The 8,436-nt window shown below is 40.8% G+C and overlaps 1 long non-coding RNA gene across 1 annotated transcript; it reads left to right on the forward strand.

The window, feature by feature from the left end:
• Nucleotides 1-813: 813 nt before the first annotated feature.
• Nucleotides 814-4,780, forward strand: LOC147753614 (uncharacterized). Its single transcript, XR_015310646.1, has 2 exons — nt 814-1,143; nt 4,108-4,780. It is a non-coding gene; the product is annotated as an uncharacterized LOC147753614 (long non-coding RNA).
• Nucleotides 4,781-8,436: the final 3,656 nt, after the last annotated feature.

Below are 8,436 nucleotides of genomic sequence, written 5' to 3' on the forward strand. Positions count from 1 at the left end.
CGAATACAAAACTAAACGAGGTGTAAAAACTCAAGCATACTGTACACTCACATGTACACTTTTGAATGGGCGAGTGCATAAAATCAGAGGGAAATTGGAAAAAACGATCGCAAATATTAATACATTATTGGTATCTACATGAGCCTCAGTTGCAAGCACCCTGTTTTTCCCAGAGAGAAGACTGTGTGCGACAGAAAACAAAAGCCAAATAACGAGATAACGAAGAGAAATAAAGATGGCTATTATTATTCATCTCTAAGATGACAAATTACTCACTGTCCTGCAGTAGCGCGCCCTGATATAAGCGGAGACGTATGACTTGTTCTCCGCTAGACAGACACATACATATACAAAGATGTATTATACATACATTTCTTCGAGATCGTCTTCTTTGCCTCCCGCTGGCCTGAGCAAGCTTTCCGGTGGCCACGAACGGTTCCTCCGGCTGCATACAGCATTCAAGCTAAAGCCCTACTGCATAGCCTTGTGCCAAAATAGAAGACTGTATGGAAGGCCCGGGAAACGCTAGCGAACGAAATAGAAATGTGCCTGGGTTTGTCGGAGAATAAATACGAAGAGATCTCTTTTCTATAACGTTTTACCCCTCTGATCGACTTCAGCATAAGCCGAGCGCGCCGCCGCAGTACTACAGCCCATGCAAGCCGAGGTCAACAGCAAACCATGATGGAGAGAAAATTTGACCTTGCTCTCCGTTATCGCTGTCTGAGTGTCCACCTCTAAACGCGCGGCCCTACTCTTTGCTTATATTTCCTGTGACCTCACAAACTCTTTCGAAACTAGGCTTGCCTAGAATTTGCTAGTGCTACGATAGCTACGAGAAGTACTAGCTGTACCAGTAGCGGTAGCAGTGATAGTAGAAATAGTCGAATTATTGAGAGGACGTCGGGCGGCTGGAGTTACCTGGGCTGTGAGTTCCAAGCTCCCAAAAACAATCGGAAAGCGGCCTGATGCTTGGGAGAGTTCCTTTTTACAAAATTACGTTTAGCAGCCCATTTTATTTTTCGTCCAGACGTACGGCTGAAGCTGTTTCCACTGACGCGCATCTAGCCTCACTTTCATCTTCTACCTGACTGGCCCAGCTCTATACTTGAAGTAGTCTGCCCATGCTTCCTACTGCCTTCTGTATGTATATCTTGTTTTTGTCTTTCATTCAGTTATTTCCCTTCGTTCTTCTTTTTTTTTTGGAGCTAACCATAACAGATTCCAAGTGTGTGTATGTACGTACGCAGCTACATGCGATCTAAATCAAATGCAAACCGTAAGAAGATCAGGGTGAAAGCCAGACAACTTTTTACTGCTCGCCCATGTACAATGTTCCGAATCAGCAGGCATACTAGTTTATGAGAACACTTGAAATATGCTTACGTATGCATACCAACGAATATGTAGTTAAGAAAGAATTGAATACTAGGGTGGGAAAGTAGTGAATCAAACAAAATGATGGACATCGTTAGATAACGAAAAGTGTACCATGTTATGCCCACATAAGTGGTCGAAGTTAATGTTGTTCCAAGCTGTCCGTTGCAATTTATTTTTCTTTAGTTAACTGTCAACTTACTATTGCCTTTTTTACAATATTTCCATATTTCGATTAAATTAATTGCAATCAAGCTTGCTTTTCCGAATATCTCAAATTAGCGTTCTAAGCCCCGTGTCTGTTCTAAACTGGACAATGTCAAAATGAGAATGCATCAGCTTTTATCGTTAGTAGTTAATCCATACTTTATGTGTAAACACTATAATATTCCTGTGTACTTGTTTCCCTGTTTTGCTGTGACGGTTCAGCTTAATTTATATTGTGACAATAATCAGGCATTTTCTAATATGATGCAAATATCCAAAACGCTAAATCAACCTATCTAACATTAGCAGTAACCATTTCTTCACCTCTTTAAAATATGCCTAATTTCTAATGCTATTTTGGCTTTTAGATCATTTCTCATTCCTATTAACGTTGTCTCACGTAAAAGTTATTAACGTTCATACTGCTTTCTATTAGCTTTACGTAAAAATACGTCTATAATGGTTGTTCACATATATGTAGTATGTATAGGATACATTGATGTTTGTGGCACATTTGGACATGCTATGTCGGAAGCCACCAATTTTCAATGGCTGTCTGTTCCATAAACCCGCGGCTGTTAGGCCTGACGCTATGTACGATACCTAGCTCTTATCTATAGAAAAGCGTTTGTGGCGTTAGAGGTACACCTGTGTAACTCACGAACGTTTGTGCGTATGTGCGACCCCCCGAGAAACAGTGTGTGGTTTGACATCTGTTGCAGGTTTATTTAAATTGGCTTGTATTTCAACATCGAACCCGCTGAGCCAAGGGGACGGGTTGTTATGCGTTGCACGATATCGTAAATTAATTGCCCCATAGTCAATACTTGCTTGTATTAGCTCGAAATGCTAGTTTGATAAGCTGAATCCTAGTGGAATATACCGAATATTATTGCAAGCGTTTGTTCTTGCCTCTTCTTGCGGGGCTATGATGTGGGCAGATTTTTATGGCTGATATAGACCACTACACAAACAAGAAGCGACGTGACCGGATTGGCTGCTGTGCATTTTTTTCAGTGCGTTGCTGTGTCAACCGTACGTAACAAACATGTTACCACGGTAGAGTTAGGTAGAAAGAACTACCAGTTATGATTCGTTCGTAGAACACAGATGAATGATCAACAAAAAATAGGGAAATGTAATAATAACAACAACAATCGAATCTCCATTGCGACCGTGCTATCTCAGAGGACGCACATGCCAGAGGTTGTACATGATCCTTGTCATATTGATATCAATAAGACTTCCACAGGGGTATTTTGACTTGTCGTCGCCAGCTATCAAAAATGTAAAGGCTCGTAGACTGCCTAGCCGCTTGATCGGCACGAAAACAGCAACGTGACCTATATTGAATGCCATACGCCTGCCTTAAATGAGAACAGAGCTTATTATACTTCAGATATTTCGTGTTTGCCTATGTAAATTTAAACAGAATATCCTGGAACTTGAAAAGTTTAAACAGTCCTTTGTACGAAACGGCTCTAGAAGATGCGCGTTCTGTTCTCGCTGAAGAAGCTTGTGCAAACCCTCAAATAGTAGGTCGTATCCGTCTGGTGTAGAAAAGTATCGAAGGTCGAAATTTCGTTGTCAGCTTTCGTAATGTTTAACTTCGCTACTAACTTCTGAACAAGGAACCCATAACAACAGAACTTGTATGGCCAATATTCAAGCAGGCAGAACATGCACGTTAATTAATGACGGAACACAGCTCCGCATTACACCATGACGATACTTGGAACCGAGTGGCAAATCTTCCAATGGGATTCGAAGTCAAGCAAATACTTTGGCCAAAGCAAGACGGTCGGTTAGGTAAAGACTTGACCCGAGTAACGACATCAACATATACGCGTCGAAATAGCTTATGGTCAATGGCAAGCAATAATCTTATGCATTCCGTTTATTAAAACGTTATCCATATTTGTTGCATACCAACACGGAACAAACGGATATACCGTAGGGACAGACAATGGGATCAACTAGTTCCAAGCCAATTAAATCCCTTACGCTAGAAGCAGCACCATTGGGACTCGTCAAATGGACAATGTTTATAGGTCCTGATTAAGATAAATGTCCAAATTAATCTAGAATGGCCATGCGTTCTCGTCTCGCGTAAATATGCGGCGCCGTTCAGTAGATCCGATGACATTACCAGCTATGAAAATATACGGTTTACATTGCCAAGTAAAATAATAGAATGTACAATAGTGTAAGGTAAGCTAGAGTTTCTCTTAGGTTCTCTTGTTGATTTACGAAGTCTAAAGATTTGGTGTAGTTATTTGATAATCGTTCCTGGATTTCATGGAGAGTTCCACCGTTTAAAGGTTATGTTCTGTGATCATCTCAGATCAGAACATAACCTTTCCATAAAAGCGCATTGCTCGGATTTGTAGAGACCGTTGAAATTCATTTGGGGTAATACGCCTTGCATTTTGATCAGCAGGAATGCGCTTGTGAGTTAGCCTGATCTGACGCATGTTGCCTTACGTTATCTTTCTTCGTCGCTTGACTGGTTTCTACTTGCAGAGCGAATGGCCATAGCATGTGTGCGTGCTAAATTACAGGGAAAAAGTCGTCGCTTTAGCCCAACTTCAAGGACTATCCGCTCATATCCACCGCCGGCGAATCGCGAATTCGCTGAATGTTCTTTTTACGAAAAAGCCGTATGCTCAACTGCCTACTCAAATGTGCATCGGGCCCCTGTCGACGCTCAGGGAAGATACCATCATCCGATCGTTTTGATCTTGAACGCTTCTTTAGGGACTTCGGATAAGAAAGCATTTCGACATGACAAGCTCCTGTCGCCGTCTCGTGCAGCCACTTTCGATATATGGCATTTTCCTGCTGTCAGCGTCTTTGGAGTGACGTGCGTTTGACTAGACAAGATGTATCTGTATCGTAAGATCTTAATGTGGCCATATAGAATTCAAAAAACTGCCGTTTGGCAAAAACCGACAAAGTTAAAGCCCTAGACATGAATGTTTGCTAGCACTGGCCTATTTTGTTCGGCATTGTCACTGTATGAGAACTTGAAAGGACGTCGGAAACGTGAGGGCCAATGTTTATCACAAACGATGTTTACAACAACAATTAGGAGTATATCAGTATTACAATAGTGAGTTGTCGATGTCAATCTATAGCGTTCGCTGACTTAAGACCGCTGTAATAAACGGCAGATTTGTTGGGATGTCCGTCACATGGCCGACATGTAGTACTCATTTGTTATCTCAAAGGACCCCCAATACGTTCATTCAGTATGTTTGGGAACCAGGGTTCATGATAGCAATACATCTACGTCAATCACCCCCGAGAACATTCTAGTTAGGTGAAATTTACAGAATTAGTATTGTGTCGTTGCGCCATTAAATACATAGTCTACCTATGATCGGTGCCGACAGAATCGCCAAATGCAATTCTCTTTTTGGTCCGTAACCGATCTTCGTCAAACGAAAGCCACTTATCGTCTAGACAAATTCTTGTTGCTGATAAAAGATGGCTGAAGTACTCGAATTCTCCTCCTATTTGTCTTAGATAGAGACTATCTTTGAACAGATGTTCGTTTACACTGAATTAATTCCAAATTTAAGGCATAGCGAAGGGAGCCTTCTTATCGAATCGATCAAGGCCCAACGTGAAGTTCCGATTGCACGTGCGTCACTCAGTAGACGCGGGAGACGAACTGCAATAAATCACACTAGACATCAGAGAATCAGGTTAATTAAATCAACAACAAAATATCCGATAATCAAAGCTTCATGATGCACTAATAGACTCGTACAGGTTATCTTCGATCCGATTAGAATGTTCTCAGACTTCTTAGATCATTTGATATGCTACTCGAGTTATGAACTTTTCAGATGTTATATCTGTTGGTTTGGTGTATCTCTAATTGAACTAGAAGTGCTTCTTCATTTCCCTAGTTTGTCTATTTTTGTTTTTTGAAAGATTTTGAGTATTGCTGTTTACGCACGACTGGGCCAAAGAGAGCATAACCTACCTGCATAAGTCGATGAATGTGGGCCTCAGACCCGATGGGTGCGCTTTATTCCAGCGAGATCACTACCCAACTTCTGATTCCTTTCTTGTGTGCCCCTTTACCGGTACGGCTGTCCAACCAGTAGTAGTACAGACTGTTAAGGAAAAGCTACTACGGCCACCGAATCGTTAGGTAGCGGTTACCGGTCGGTGGGGTTTCCATCAGACGAACCATTTGCCAGCATCTCATAGTTCAAACACTTACGACAGCTTGATAGGGAATTTTATTATGAGAAAAACAAATAGATGACAGTCAACAAAATCCCTCTTAATGCATTTTGCCGATCTTTGTGTCAGAGCGTAGACTAAGGCTAACACATCTCGTTACATATTTATATACAAATTTTTAGAAATTGATCTCGAAAGATTGAATCTTTAGTACCTATTACAAAAACCGAAGCCAACATTGCCACGCTAAAATACAAGTTACCTTTAACTATTCTATAAGGATATTCACGATTGATTTTGGAAGCTCTATAAAAGTATTTCAATAAACGATTTATAGGAATTCGTGCCTAATGCCGTTTGCTAAAGAAAAACACACAGATTTGTTAATATCTGCTTTTCACAGCAATGTCAGGTAACAAATGGATGAAGTCCCTGGCTTCACAGTGCTGAAGAAGCAAAATTAGACAACATCAAAACGCAAACAGGGCCACGCGCCCATAGCGAGTGAAGAGGACCGCCCTTCTCGAGTCGCAAAAACAAGCTAAGTAGATTGTTTAATATTCGAAGCCGCATTTGCTATTCAACGTAAACGTGGGCATGGCTGTTCTTTACCTTACATGTTGGTTCCTAACGCGGTGGGCCAAACAGGCTATGAGAGACACATGTGCTAATTAAAACTCCGCAACGATTTTTCCTCTGGGGCGCACGTGCTACTAATACATTCAACATGGCACTATGGTACAGCGGTCCCTGGCAAAAAAAGAAGCCAGAAATCACTAGAGATTCTACTGTGGAATCTCCAGACTAAAACTATACGGCTTACAACAAATGGTATTGCTGTTATACAATATTACTTGAAATAGAGCAATTGTTTTTTCCGTAGTTGATCAACAGAGCAAGAACAGAAAGTATGATATGCTATAATCAGTCGAATAAATTGAGCTCACCGTAACAACGGTGTCGATCCCACACACACGCTGACCTAACAGTTTCAGCCTGTGCAAAAAAGCGCAAAGGACAAAACTTTTCCAGCTCATATTGGCCGTCAGTATAAATTTGCTCTATAGTTTTTGTTATCATTCAATAGATTTGATATCAGTTGCCAATGATTCCGAATATCCTATAATTGCTTCGCACTATAGGTAAAACGTTGCAGTTTTTGTAACATAGCCTAGTGTCTAATCAACGTCTGTACGACGTTGTACTTTCATTGAAAGCGACGCAAGGGCCTGTATCGTAACAATCAGTCTAAAAGTAAAACTATCGAAAAATACCAATAAGTGTTCTTTTGAAGAACGCTGGCATAAGGTAAAACAGACGATCGAATGTTACTGTGATATAGCTAGCATACGATCGCAAACAATTCTATGGTAAAATTTGTATTTTCAGTTTAGCTATTTACTACAGATGTTGTGCTTCTAGATGCTAAACAGAGTCATAGAATAGTATTAATAAAAGCTTACTGAGATGCCTATCTATGTATACTATGCCTTAGTGGTTTTATGGCGGATACGAAAAGCTGTTTCAACTTGTATCTTACGAGAAATTATTTCTTTCTTTTCCGGCCTACTTTTAAGCTGTCGACATGAATTTAGCAACTTTTAATGGCCGATAGACCAGTTTAGATCGACGATCTGGGCACGCTTTCCTTTTACTAACAGCTCCCATTTCAGTTTCATGAATCTAATATCCAGCCTTAGATCGGGCTATAAGGTGTTAAAGGCACTATAATTCCCATAGCAATCGGCCAGAAAAACTTACTGATTTCTAGTTTGAGTGATTAATAATGCCTCGCCCCTTATTTCTCGTCATATTTCGAAATTCGATGAAATCGTTTGCCACAAACCTATTGATTGGGGAACAGCGAGGGGGTAAAATTCATATCTTGTGACACCCCACAAGACATTAGAATGGTTATTAATGCTTGTACATTTATAGATGTATAGCATTTAATCGAAGCTGCGCAATGCGAAAGCTATCAGCAATCGTATTTACGAACGATGTCATATGGTAATCTTGTAACTTATATAATGTCTCTGCTCCAGTAAGGCGGGTTAGGCAGAGGCGTCCAAGTGTGCTGATATGAAACCTTTAGATAGCATTAACAAGATTCGTACTTTTTATTGCCAACCAGTTCTCTCTAGCCAATTATCTAATGTATGTTAAATGCATATATCACTGGCCAACGGTGGAAGCCGAATTTGCATGAATATTCTACCGTTCTATTACTACTCGGTTCCAGTGTACTGGTATAACGAAAGGATTTTTAATGAATTTCTTTACCGCTCTTCATTTATTAGTCGAACCTCTTTTTAACCTAGAGACCCACAGCCTCCGCTATGTATCGCTCTGTTTGCTGGCTTCATGGTAGGCAATGTGTTACGATGCGAATGCGGAGTGAAGCGTCTTTGAAAGGGCTGCTTTTTTTATGTCATAAATAGGGTCTTGCATACAGTTCAGAAAGCCATTTCGTGCATCACTAGCTTTTTGTCACACAAGTACACGGAACAACGTTGCATATGTGTAAGCAGCTTACTGAGGCAAACCGTCTACATATACTGTTTCTCCCGAGGGCATATTACGAAGATGGAGGATTGCTTGTTTCCAATATACATCTCGTTGATATAGAGTCGCCTGCGCGTACCTAGAGCG

This window comes from Varroa jacobsoni, unplaced genomic scaffold, assembly GCF_002532875.2.
Source record: "Varroa jacobsoni isolate VJ856 unplaced genomic scaffold, vjacob_1.0 scaffold_345, whole genome shotgun sequence".
NCBI lineage: Eukaryota > Metazoa > Arthropoda > Arachnida > Mesostigmata > Varroidae > Varroa > Varroa jacobsoni.